The following is a 15,419-nucleotide window of genomic DNA, read 5'->3' on the forward strand; positions in this document are numbered from 1 at the left end:
GTAAGGAAAGCAAAGCGGGCGACGATAAGAAAACGTTACCTAAAGAAACCAGTGCAGTCGAGGTTAATTTCGGAATTGTGCTTAATGTGGTTACTGTGAAGCCGGAAGAACTTGTCATTAAGTTCGGAGCTGGCAATGAGTTAGAAGTGACAGTTGCTCAGCGGAACGTCCATTTGAAAGAGAGAATAACTTTCAGCCGTCGCTGCTCTTACAAATATGAATTGCCTGATGGTATTGACAAAAATTCCTTGGTAGCTTTGAGAACATCGGATGACTATTTGATTATTTTGCAACGTGCCCTCTTGAGAGAAGATCTTTTAAAGAAAAGCATTGAAGATGCAGAACAGTCTGAAGAACCTTGTGATAAGGATGCTGAAGAAGCAACCAAAAGTACAGACAAAAAAGAAACCGATACCAAACCAGGAAAAAAGCAGAAGGCACAGAAGAAAGGACTTGAAAAGGCTGCGGAAGATACGAAAGAAACGGAGAAAATATTACCAGATCCAAATTGCATGATACCGGTACAAGTGGCCAGAATGCTAAGACCTGGAATGGATATATTCATGTTAAGGAAATATATGGCTGATCTTGAAAGCTATATAGCTACAGTTCGGAAATTCATCGAAAATGCTTCATTCGTAACGCAAAATTCGAAAACTGCTGAAAGATGTCTTCGTGCCATCGCAAAAGAAAAGACCGATAAGTACTATGAAGAGCGTAACATTACAGGCCAGAAGATTAAAAGGAAATTCACTAAAGAACCATCCCCAGAGAGCGGATACACATCTCCTGGGAATCAGACGCAACCTTCTGGAGTTTACGATGAGTCGTCAGGGAGCTCCTCAACTAAATCCGGACAAACGCAAGAAACATCGAATTGAGATTGAGTTCTTCCACGAAACCCATCCTCAAAATGGCCGAGCCTTCCAAAGTCGTTAAAACACTTCTCCAAGTAAAGACTAGTAGTTTTTTTGAATATAGAAATGTTTAAATTATTCTCGGTTTCTTAATTGAAACTCCGGTAAAGTTTGTTTCTTGAACAGCAGTAATTTTCTAATTCTTAAACTAAAAGTTTTTGATATTATTTATGGATTTTGTTAGAGAATAACTTGTAAAGGAAATTGTTCAAATAAACTTAATTTTGAATTAATGCTTTATTTCATTGATATATTTAATATTTCAATGCATTTAATACATAAAATCTATAATGTAAAGAATAGTGCCAATTATTCTTCTTCCATTCGCCAAGTGCTCACAAATTTTTGAATTGAAAGTTTTTATATGAATAGGTCTAATATCGACGATTCGTATCGTTGAGCAATGAGCTTTTTCTTGTCAAGAAAATAAATGTAATGCATCTTGTTTCGTTTATATGGACTAAATGCTAAAATAGAAAAATCTTGCTGAATATGGGGACAGATATTTGATATCAAGATGCAATTTCCTGCTTCCGAAACTTACAAAATCATAAATATTCTGTGTTCCTATTTCCTACTAAAAAATCAATCTTTATTATTATTGTGGTGAAGGGGGGAAAATTGCGAATTCCATTTAGTTTAAAAACTTATTAAATGAAGATGCTTTTCTAAACATCACGCAAATTGCCTTTATTTTATTAAAAACTCTCTTGGCCATAAGCAGAGTTCACACGAAGCCAACTATTGCGCGCAATTAAAGGTCATGACTACTTCAGGAAAATGGCATGACTGCAATGGGATAATAGCAAATAGTTATCCCGATGGTACAACCATTTGCCATTGTCACGTGATGTTCCTGAAGTAGGCGTGACTTCCCATTGCGCGCAATTGTTGGCCTCTATGAATGCTGCTTAATAAGAATCTTCGTCACTTGAAGATGTACTAGTTTAATAGTGAATGGAATATTTTGTCAATGAATTAACCGTTGTAGGTTAATGGAATTTCCTTTGTGTGCATATATTTCAATGCAAGGGAAATTAAATTACGATCGGAATTTTCATCCGACCTCGAAAGCTATTCCTAGTACCATGTAATTTGCATCATAACAGAAGTATAATGGAAGATTTAATGAAGTCGAAACTTTTAATGGTTCCTTTAATCTACACAATTTCAATGCTTACATTTCTGTATGCTTTCAGGTAAGGTTTGTTTTCGCTAAATATTTTCTAATGCAAATTTTTAAGCATCTTATTGTTTTAACAATCTCTTATTTTGGGATTCAATTTTTAAGTTAAGTGACTAAAATCTGTTCTATTTCAATTGAATTATACTGTATAAATATGTATCTGTTTTATTTATTTGAATACTTAATCCGTTATATTTCTTCCAAAAACTCGTAAATAAAGATGAATGAATTTCTCAATCTATAAAAAACGCGGCATTAAGTTCTAAAAAGGGAAGATAACCATTTAAATCAAGTTTACCATAAATTTTTAATAATAATGGGTTGATTAAATTTAATAAAGGAATGTATCATTCTATCTTGTTGAGAAACATTTTAAGCAAATCGCCCATTCCTCAAATTAGCAAAGCGATATTGTCGGAAGTGATAAAAAAAATTGGCGTTGAAAGAACTGAAACAGCAAAACCATTTGGATACAATAAAGCACTTATTGACATGGATCGAAAAGATCCAACTTATCCATATTCAAATCTAATTATTTCCTTATTTTTAAATATGCTCTACTACAGTCATAACCACGAGTCGTATACCCGGAATATCCCTAATATGCAGTTACCTAGAATATCCATTTTAATGACAGTTATTCCAAATCTTTTTCTTGGGCTTTGATTTAAGCTTAAGGTTCTCTAATGGAATAAATTTCATCAGAAACTAAGAATATGTATTAAAACAATGTCTGTATATACTGAAGCAAGCAAGTAAGAAAGAATGAATCGAATCAGTAAAAGAATGAATCGTCATCAGTATTCAAAAGGTACGAATAATGGAAATCGCAAATAATATACGAGAAACACGAATGTTCTTTAAATAAATATTAAAATATGGATTTTCTCTTTAAAAATGGTTACTCAAAATATTTGGAATAGAAGTACTTCAATTGACTTCTATTAATCTTTTATTTACCGAATTTTTTTGCCATTTATTTTTCAATTTTATTTTTGCATCGTACAAGTTTTGATACAGATCAAGTCCTGAAAGAGGAAAAAAACTTTATAATTAATTAAATGTCTTTATTAATTTAATTAATAACTAACGATTTTTAATTTTTGCTTTTAATCGGTATCTGTTGTTTGCTATAGGAATTACTGTCTTTGTATTCTTTTGAATACCGTTCGAAAAAACTGACATATTATGAAGACATCAGCTTGATTTTAACGTTACTGTTGGTAAATTAGCTAATATTTTTCATTAAGTGAGAAACTTTTTTTTACCAAAATGAATGGGATGGTTCAAAACATGATTTTAATTAAATTTACAGTGGGCCACAAATTTGAGTATACACCTTAGAATCTTAGAGACTTTTTGCAATTACAAATTAAATATTGCTTTAAGATGATTGAAATTTTTACCTTATATACTTTAGTCTGTGCTTTAGCGTACTATACTAATAAAATTGTAACGTGTATTTATTTTTTACGAAAAAAATTAAAAGATCTAAGACGAGAGGAAAAATAACACCACAAAAATAAGTATACACCTTTATTAATTTCCTTTTAACGTACAAATCAATATTTTGTTGCACAACCTTTTGCTTGAATTACAGCTTGTAATCTTCTGGGCAGTGATTCTACTAGTGTTTTAGTGGTTTCAACAGAAAATTTAACCCATTCTTCTCTCAGAACCTTCTTGAGAACTTCCTTGCTTGTGATTTCGTGCTCATGTACAGCTTTCTCTAATTGCGACCACAAATTTTCGATGACATTTAGGTCTGGAGACTGGGTTGGAGTGTGTAATTGTTTCCTGCAATGGTACAGCAAGTATAACTGCACAATCTTCGCTGTATGCTTGGGGTAGTTGTCCTGCTGGAATATGAAGCTTGACCCAAGCCCCAACTTACTGGCACTTTTTTTATAGTTATCATTTAAAATCCCCAAATATACATGTTTGTCCATAATACCATCAATAAAAGCAAGCTCTCCAACTCCTCCAGCCGACATACAACCCTAAAAGAGGACAGATCCACCTCCGAACTTGACTGTCTTAATGGTGTTTTTAGGTGCCAGTGCTTTCCCAGCTTCTCTCCATATTTTAAATAGTCCATCGCTTCCGTAAAGATTAAACTTACTTTCATGAGAAAATATTACAGTGTTCCAGAAAGAAATAGGCTTTAAACATTGTTCTTTGTCGAAAATCACTCTCTTTTGTCTATTCACATACTTGATGAGTGGCTTTCGTATTGGTGTACGGCCATGAAACCCATATTGGTGAAGGGTAAGTCGAATTGTTTCATCTGAGATCTTTTCCCCGATTGTAGAGGACATCGATAAAGCTAGTTTAGAGGCACTCACCCTCGGACCTTTCTTTACTGAGTGAATGATCTTCCTCTTCGCTGTAGTATTCAGTGTTTCTTTACGTCCTCTTCCAGGAATATTGGCCACAGATCCAGTTTTTTTATACTTCTGTAGTATTTTTTGAACACAACCATGAATTACACCTATCAACGAAGCGATTTCTCAAAGAGATTTGCCCTCTTTCGACCATTTTACAACCAATAAACGTTCAGATTCAGTAGTTTCTCTACGAGAGCTCATTTTACGATTTTTAATGAGAAGAAATACTATTTAAAAGCGTTGAAGTGCAATAGCACGTGTTATAAGCAGCAGCTACTCCTGAAACTCTTTAAAGAAAATTTGAAACTAAAAAAAAAAAAAAAAAAAAAAATGTGGCAAAATTTACAAATATAAGAAGTGTATACTCAATTTTGCGGCATGGTTTTCTATCTTTTCTTCGAATCGCTTAACTTTTTTCGTAATAAATAAGTTAACTATAGAATTGTGTTATTATAGGATGGTAAAGCAGAGGTTAAAGTATCTAGGATAAAAAAAATTATCTATTTTAAATCAATATTTAATTTGTAATTGGAAGAGGTCTAAAAGTTTTAGAGGTGTATACTCAATTTTGTGGCTCACTGTATTTCAAAATTTTTTGAGTTAAATTGTTATGCATTGTTATAAACTTTCTTGTCGTCTGATTAATGAGCATAAAATGAATGAAAATTATTACATTGAAATTAATTGCTTTTATTTTCCTAAACTAATTTTATACTTTTCAAGCCTAATGAAATTTTATGCATATTTTATGAAATTAATTTCATATTTTATAATACAACAAGCCTGACTATGGCCTCATTCTACCATATTTCACTAGAAAGAATACAAAAGATTCCAAATGTTTCGCTGAGAAATATTCCAACAGCTCCGATTTCGCGAAAAGTTTTTGTTACTATCCAAATAATTCTAAATAAAAAAAAATTTCTAAATAAATAATTCTAAAGAAAAGGAATTTAAAGAATTAAAATGTTGTGCCATTTAATCATTTGTAATTGCAATCTATTCTCTGTTTGAATTATTCTTCATTACAAAAATATATCAATCCTTAAGCAATCTTACTATTCATATATGAGCGCCATTTCTTTGGAGAGATTAGATGAACTCGCTAAACCCTTGACTAAAATGGTTTTCCAGCTTTATGAAATAATCTTTTCCACTTTCCTATTCATGAATACGGTTAGAAAGCAATTTAGAACTTACTTTTTCGAAGTTTTTTTTAATTTGTATTAATTTACTGATCTATTATATTAGGTCTGAGTAGTTCGGCTTTGATAGTATCATTCATAAAATCATCAAATTTCAGATATGCATATTGAAAATATCAGAAACAGAGTTGTAGAGATTTCATACACGCAAAAATACCTCAATTTTATAGTATCCATCTCCTTTTAACACGTACAGTATCTATCTCTATTTGACTATCAGATACCAAATAATATAGATGAATTTCTCACTGTTGCATATCTTGCTTCACGCAGCATTTCACAAAGTTGTATGAAGCGAAATATGCATCATATTTAAAACGCAAAGATTGCAGATTATCCATAATGTAGTCTTAATAAAAGTTTTCCGATCTGTTTGTTCGTAAGGTGATTAATACATGGGATTACAGCATCTGAAAATTAGATCCTATTAATAAAACTTGAGTATTGTTTTTGGGACAGAAATCAGAATCCCCCCTTCAAATTATATGGTTCCAAAAAATAGGTGACACACAGTTGCTCAGATGATGAAGCTATCCAAGTAGCACAATGTGTTATGCAATGCTGTAAAATATTATGCTAAATTATATTATTCAACAATATCATAAAATAATCAGAATATTGTTTAATAATACACAATATTCTACAATGCATGTGTGCTACTAAAGTTATGTAATAATAATTTGATTATTTGTATTTGATTTTCTTCGGTCGCAATTAAAGGACATTGCTTTCGCCAATCAATTAATTGATATTTTTGTTTTAAAAAAACTAATTTTAAGTCGGTGAGACTTATTTCCTTGTTTCTTTCAATGTAAATCTTAAAATCAAAGAAAAACACGATTGTAATTGCCACCAAATATTTTAATCAGCATGTTGAAAATTCTTATAGTATTTGTATCAATACAATTAGAAATAGGTTGCTTAACCGAAAATTATTAGATATTTTTTAACCAATTAGTTCAATATCTGCATTAAGTATTTCTTCGATGTAAATTCTTCGAATTGGTTTGCGTTCCAGCACATGTTGTAATTGGCCTCTATAAACAAACTAATATTGCAGCAGATGATGTCGGAAATCCGTAAACTTTCAATTGTCATTACAGATGTATGCAAAACTGCATTCCTTATTCAAGAAATGCAATCTTGTAATAATACAAAAATTCGAAATATTCCTAATCATTCAGTCACGTTTCAAACACTAATATGCGACTACTTCTATCTCATAATAAAAACCTCTCTTGCTTGTCTTCATCTTTATTATTTATTTACAAAGACTATCCATTTCGAAAATTGTTCTTGAACCATCTTCTATTTGCCACATATCTGTTATACGACCGCTTTCTGTTCTTTTTGCACCATAGTTGACGCACACAAAGAATAAGTTTCATGTTTCTTAGTAAACAGTTCTCGTCAATACAATTGGATCCATGACACTCCTGTTTTACATCGGAAAGCCATTTCTTTTATCATTCTGCAAATTTGTTCTAATTTCTCTTTTGTGCTTTCTCATATTTCCAATTTTGGCTATTGCTTTGTTTTCAAAGTAGTATAGACAACACAAATTTTCCTCAATTTAAACATTGAAATGAATAACAGCTTTTACTTACTTATATATACTTTGTAAGCAAAACTTTTTATGCTCTTTTAATTTTTTATACTTTAAAAAACATCTATTCTTTCTGAAATGTTTCATTGCTTTTTATTAGTATTCACATAATACTAAACAATATATAATACAATATATATAATGCAATACAATATATAAACAATATATATACATTATTATAAGTTTGAAATGATTATAGATTTTTTGATATAATCTCCCTATACAATTACAAACCCTGCGAATGATTTAATTTTTAATTTCAGAATTTGAAAATCCATGTGATTCGATTCACGAGAGCTAAATAATTAAGTTTCTGAAGACGCTCATTTAATAATATTATAAAAGGTTGATTTTCTCTCTCCTATCAATCATTGAATTGTATTATAATAATTAAGATTTTTCTTATTATTGTATTATAACATTTATATGTTTATAGAATTAAATTTAGATGAATTAATTTTCTAATTTTATTCCCATATTAGAATTCAAATAAGAAATAAAATATTTTCGTAAGTAATTTTATATTTTCAAACGTTTTGCGCATTACTTAATTAGATAGTTGATCTTAATAAAGTTGATAAAGATATATATATGAATCTTCCACATCTTTTCCTAAACAAATGAGCCAGATTTTGCACACTTTTTATATAAGATAATGTGAAGCATGGCTTTTAACTTTTCATAGTACAATTACTTATTTAAATATTCTGTTATTTAAAAATTAGCAAAACTTTTGCTTTTTTTTTTTTTTTGCTATTCTATACAACTATTTTTTCCCCTTATATTTTAATATGTCTTTTGGCAACGCTTTTTTAAAGTAATAATTTAACCCTGCTTAAAACTAAGCTTAAATCAATCTCTCAAATGAAAATTGCCTTTCTTTTTTGCATTTGTGAATAAAATTTGCATTAAAGCAAATATTAACAATTTATGAGGAAAATTAGCTATCAGTGATTTTTAAAAAATCGATTGGTTCAATTTCTATTCTTATTTTAATTAAAAGCAGATGGTATAAGACGCCACATATTTTAGATAATCAAAACGTCTTGTATAGTATGTTTACATAAAAGTAGGTTTTACTCTAAAAATAGATGCTTAAGCACTCAAAAATATCTTTTATATCTTATCTTCAATCACTCTGCTGACTCTGATCTCATTCGGCTTAGCATGACTAGTCAAATATTTAATGCAAAAAGAAAGAATGTTATCTTTTGCGAGCAAAGCGACTCTGACTGCCTTAGTAGAATCTAAGGTAGAAATTTAGTTCAGCTCCAATATAAATAGGGGAGTTTAAATTCCTGGATGATTTTAGCGAAATAAACCAGAAAAAATTCCAATCACAGTGAACAATCCTTTGTTAAACATACATCGGTGAATCTAATTTTTACATACTGCTATTAAAGATGCTAGCGTTGCTAGTGACGAACAACCTTGGTTTTTCGATGTATGCGTCTCATTCATGCTATTTCTTGATCACTATGCAATTGGGGTGCATTAAATTACTCAAAATGCATAAATGTCAATATTAAGAATGAGTGAAATGAAAGCATGTCATATCTTTGAATTTTGTATTTCATATTGTATTTTTAAGATTAAAACATAGAAGTATCTAGAATTTTACATCAAAGACGATCGAAGAAAGGTAAGAAGAAACTTCAAGGCGATCAAAGAAAGAATATATACTGATTGAAGCAAATTATACAGTTTATTGTCTTTCCCAACGAAATACACTTTAAAAAAAATAACTTCTTAATGATTTTGATTATCCCAAATATTTTGAAACTAAAAAGAAAAAATTATTCATTCTTAGACGTTATAATTGTATGCAGTGGAGAGTCTATAAGCATCTTAAGTCTCCTGTGGACTATCAGTTGAATCAATATGACAGAACATTTTAAAACAGAAGTCGGCATCCTATTAAACAGGGAAAATAAAAGCGAATCAAAAAATTTAAAGAAAAATTATAATCCTATGTTATTGAATATGCCTGTAATGAAGTGATTAATTCTGAAAAAATAGATAATTATAACTCTTTCAAAGAATTTTCAAAATCATTCACATATCAAAATATATATTTGAAGTTTGTTTAAATACTTAAGCACCTTACTTTGAAGCAACACAATAGATATTTAGGGGCGAACCTCGTACTTTTGAGCCGTGATTAGAGTGCAATTTTTACTTATCACCCAAGTTTTCGCACTATGGTCCAAATTGTTAAATTCCACAACATGATGATTTACACCAGCGCCTCAAACATGATAAAATTATATTATAATCAGAATCGAATTCATATTTTGAACCTTTGGTCTCGAAATAGCAATCTTTGTATCTGGCCATCGTCCCCTCCCCCTTTTCCCTAGTATACTTTGGAGAAGCTATGATGTAACTAAATCAACTGGTAACTACTTCCACTTCAAGCTGACAATCGGGTTTAAAATTTCACTTTTAAATGATAATACAGTCTTAGAAATCTGCAGTACTTTCAAGAATACACTATTATGATTCCATTAAAGGCGAAAAACTTCATAATATTCAAGATGGTAAACCAATACTGAAAGCTTGGGATTTTGCTTTTGCTTTTGTTAGCTACTTTTAATTTTTACCAAATGTTTGCCAACTTTTGCAGTAATTTTCAGCTTTAATTTAATATGTTTTTGTGATTACTATCATACAAGGCAGTAAATAAATAAATAAATTTTCGGTCATGTGATTTGTGGTTCTCAATAAAAGAATAAAATCTAGAATATAATCGCAGAGCAATTTAATGAATGAAGGAAATGACACATAAGGCCTATAATTTGCACTACGTGTTTATTCATAGATTCAGCTAGCAGCTTCGATTTCAGATATGAGCTTTGAGAGATAACTCCAAATTGCTTTAGAAATTCTACTTTGAAAGTTTTTTTATACGATGACTTTGCTGTAATTTATTTCACATTTCCATTTTAATAGTTTTCCAATGGTCACCTAAGTCCATCTGGCTTCCATAAAAAGTTGTTAATACAAAAATCATTACCTTGCAAAAATATCTATTCAATAATACCTCTTTCTTTAACGCTGAAGTTAATCCACCAGTGCTGCTTTTCTTTTAGCACTACACTGGGGACCATTATAAATAACAGCAATTGAAAAGGTGAAAGATCTATTGTTCCTACAACCCAATAACATTCAATTGATAACATTTATTACCTTTTGACTGCTAAATCTTGTGGTTTAATGTCCCCAGAATTGATATGTCCCTTTTGGATCGCTATTAATCGATTCGTGGTAAGGAATGGGTGTGGTTCCATTACGAGTGACAGCCAGTTGTAATTCCGAAGATCAATGACCGAAGCGATCGGATAGGGGCTGCTCCAGGGTAACCCTTTTCCAAAGTATTAATAGCCTCTCTTCTCTTGCTGGTCTCCTCATAACTGTCAAGGCCATTCACCACGTGTTCAATAAATCCCAGATTAATGACCTCTAAAGGCAGTCGCCTTCAACTATACGTCTGAAAAATTTTTAGGTTTAAGAGGTTTGAAGAAATATTTTCTGTAAACATTTCACTAGATAATATATTTTTATATAAAACGTGCATAAAAATATTATCATTGGAATTGATGATTTATACTAATTATATTACCATATTCAGGGCTGCATATTGTAAAAAAAATATGAATGATAAAATTTCTTAAAATCGTTTGACAAAATAAAACAATAATATAAATGTCATTCGACTATCTTGCTATCAGACAACTCATACAACTCATTGGATAAATAAAATAATAGATAGTCCCCTTGATTCAATTCCAATTTTATTAGAGACTAGCCGCCTTTGGCAACCAGCCGGTTCACCCGTATTAATGCTCGCTAAAATGTTCAATTAATATTTTGTTACTTGTTCTCATAATAGGTTTTTCAGCGAGATATTTTTAAGCTTCAAATTTTGATAGCCATATTATTTACTTATACTATTATGTAGGCCTTAAACCGTACTGTTCATTATGTTACGCGTCTCTATCTAATTTTCTATTAGCATAAAATTCAATTTTAAATTAAGTGGAACTGAAAGCAGAGTTGTTCGGCATTGAAGTCTTATGTGCACTACAGAATAATTTTCATAATTTATAATATCTCAACGAATTATTCAACAAAAAGTTCACGCATTCAATGAAAATATTTTTATTTTTAATATTATATAAACGCTGTCAATAATAATATTTTATTTTTTTAGCTTTTAAATATCTTTCAAAAATTATGAAGTTTAAATTTTAGACAGTCTTTTAGTCCTAAGGAATCATATTCTGTAAAATATTTTTGACACTCCAACATTTAAATAAATAAATAAACGTTTCTATCTTCTGTGTTCAAATCTGACCGATTTATTAAGTTTTGAATATTACAATCTTAGAACAATTAACAATTTCGTAATCTAGCCCAATCATCATTCTTGTGAAACTCTGGCAGATGATTGGCTTCTTTGAGACGGACGGTCGATGAAATTATCTAAAATCAGCCGTTTTTACAGAATAGTTGTATTGAAATTTTCAAAAATATCAGCTTTCGGATTTATTTAGTTTATTAGAATGCAACACTTTTTATTTGAAATATTAACGTCATAAGAATATTTTATTAAATATTATTCAAAAGGCAGAAGATCTTTGTAAAAATTTAAAATTCGCAATTCATCATCATTTATTGATTCAATTTATATAAAATACAATTATTTCATTTAGACCATAGCAGGTGTATGTTTATTACTAAAGGTTTACAAATTAGCTGTTGGTCTCTGATTAGAGTAGATATCTTGTACATATTAAACCATATTTCCCTTAAATAAAACTGTTTAATTAAATTAGTAATATAGGTATTGTAAAAGATCATAGAAAACGTGTCAAAAGATATCATGTTTCATATTTATTTCATTTCATACAGACACGTGCTGAAACGTGATGGTTAACACACGTGACATAGACACGTGATACTTAACTTTTTTTTTATTTGAGCGGTTGTCGCTGATAAAAGTTAATTTTTACATTAACGTGCAACGTGCTCGTGTAGCTTAAAATTTATTTTTATTTTGTGAGAAATAAATTGTTTAAAAAATATAATTAAATTAATTTTTTAAAATTCATTAAATATAGAAATTTAATTTATGGATTAATACATTAGTTTCATTGAAAAGATTATTTTTTGAACTTCAGTATGATGTAAAAATCAATTTCGTGCTGCAATATTTTAGTTATAGTTGGAAAACGACAAAATTTCGCTTATTTCTTAATTAATTAAAATTCTAACTAAAAATTAAAAAATCACTCCGCAGGAGCACATTCCCGATATAAAAGATATACATGTGTCGAATTTGATGCTCTAGGTCAAACGGTCTGGCCTGTAGAGCGCCAACAACACACACACATTGAGCTTTATTATCTTAATATATATAAATTACGTGTCACGTTGTTTGTCCGCGATGGACTCCTAAACTACTTAACCGATTTTAATTAAATTTGCACCCCATGTGCAGTTTGATCTAACTTAAAAGATAGGATAACCCTTTTTTGATTTTTTAATTAGAATTTTAATTATTAATTAAAAACTAACTTTCCCGCCAAAAAAAAATCTTTTCATTTTCCTCACCGCCAAATGAGTAAGGGTTCAGTTTTTTTTTTCCCAACAGTCATAAGGCTAGGCTTAAGATTTTTCGGCTGATTATTTGAAACGATTCTATTTATTTTCTTAATGTTTGATGCATTTAAAATTAAATATTGTTAATGAATCGATCTTTCAGATTCATTATTAAGTACTTTTGAATTAAAATAAAACAGAATAAAGGAAATTAAAAATTTCTAATCTGCATAGCGTTACCCCAACTGGCGTAGAAAAAATCACGTATTTGCGTTACGTAACTGGCGTTGAAAATTCACGCATCCGCATTGTGTTCTGAATTCCGCATTGTGTTGACAATTTTATCAACAGATGCGGACTGGATTTAAATTATTTTTAGGTTCGTTGTATGCTTTTGTAATTAAAATGTATTTATGTTAGTTATATATTTTTTGTATATGCTTATAGTTTTAAGTACATCATTTTTTAAGTAGTTTTTTTAAACCTGCTTTCGGCCGATTATTTTAAACGATTCGTTTTATTTTCTTAGTGTTTGATGCATTTAAAATTAAACATTGTTAATTAATCGTTCTGTTCATGATGAATCTGAGAAAATTTTGTTGACAAATTCTTGAAATATTACATAAATTAAGAAAGATATTCTTTAGTGCCCATAAAGTTTAAACGCTCAGTGACTATTTTCAGTAATCATATTACAAAAAAAAATACTTTGTTTCAGTAAAAAATATTATTATATTAATTGCAGATTCATCCTTTCCACTTTAATTTATAGTATAAATTCTTCGGGAACTAACAGAAAATTGGAGAGAAACATATTACGTTATGACTGAAGGCGTTTATAATATTATGAGAGAATTATATGACTATCAAAATTTGAAGTTTTAAAATATTTTGATGAAGGAGCTATTAAAGTAGGAATTGCATAAAATATTTAATTATTAAAATTTTGGCGAACCGGCTGGTCGCCAAAGGCGGCTAGTAAGTATATATATTAACACTTTTCACCACAATTTGCTTAAAAAAAGATTTTTTGCTAATAAAAAATACATCATTATTATTTATTCTATAATCCATAGCCATTTATTCCATAATCATTTTCGGTATTAATTGGCACATCTGATAATCCATCTACATAAATTACTTATTTCGTTTTATCAGATTGGCTTTCCATTTTTAACTATTTTTTATTTCCTCGTATACGTAGTATATAGAAAGTATAGGAATCATCAAAAAATTCGAGCTCGAGATTTTGTCTGATCTCCACGCTGTTTGACCTTTGAGTTTGAAAAACACACTTTTGGGAAATGCCCATATGTCTGCCTGTGACAAAGATAACTCAAACACGCTTTGAACTGAATGGTTGAAATTTCGTATGCGGTCTTTACACCAAATTTGGAGATTTCTGTCACATTTTGAGTAAAATGTGTTCACAGGAAGCCTATCAGCCCGGCTGTTCAAATATAAGTTAGCATGATAACTATAAAATGAAGAGAGCTAGATAGATAAGATTCGGTAGACAAATTTAACGTCTATATTGTAGACATCTGTCGAAGTTTGAGATAAAACCAACATGGAAATGACTGTCTATCGGTCTGTACTTTCAGAAACAAATTTATCTCGATAATTCAAAAACTTCAGATAAATGTATCAAATTAGGTGTTGGATTTTGTGACTACACATGCAGTTTTATGTCAAGTCTTTGTTTATATCGATAGAGAAAAACGTATCTAAATCACCAATTCGATTTTCGGATACTATTAACTGCATATCAGAGATTAATTGCCACAAACTCAATAAGAATAAGGCAATAGATGCAGTAAAAACGATAAATTCATGCCAAAAATAAATAATTTCTAACTATTGTACGCCGATGCCATGCAAGGTGTTCTCTGGTGTGGCAAGCTTATTAAAGTGTATGCGAGAAATTTTTGGGAAGACCACTTATGCTGGCTTCATAACAAAATAAACATTTTCAGGGCTATTGTTATCTTTTAACCCTTTCTAGGGCCGTGGGAAGTATGCTTCTCACCAAATTTATCAATCTTTGTATGAAATTATGTAGGTTGGCATAAGTTCTGACAAATTTTTTTATGAGTCAGAAACTCAGATGGTTCAGTTCTTTATCTCAGACAAAATGATATGTCTTGATTTGTTACTTAATTATTAATTCACCAAATTAATTAATTAATTAATCAAATTAAATTTATCTAATAAGCTAAATGAATCCCTTTTCTTATCCTAATTTCAATCCTAAAAATATTTTAACATAATATGACTTGAAAAAAATGGCCCTTTAAAGGGTTAAGATAAAATCCCTCTTTCACCGAATTATTGCTTTTATTGAATCTCAATCAAATTTCTTACGCTAAATAAAGCATTCGTGAATTCCTACAACAGCATCATTCTAAGCATCAAATTGTAGCAGACATTAAAAGGGTTTTATTTTGATAACCTTAATTCTGTTCATTTTGTTCATCAATCACCTTAATGGAATCAAATCCCATTAAATTAGAG

The sequence above is a fragment of the Argiope bruennichi genome, chromosome 1, assembly GCF_947563725.1.
Source record: "Argiope bruennichi chromosome 1, qqArgBrue1.1, whole genome shotgun sequence".
NCBI lineage: Eukaryota > Metazoa > Arthropoda > Arachnida > Araneae > Araneidae > Argiope > Argiope bruennichi.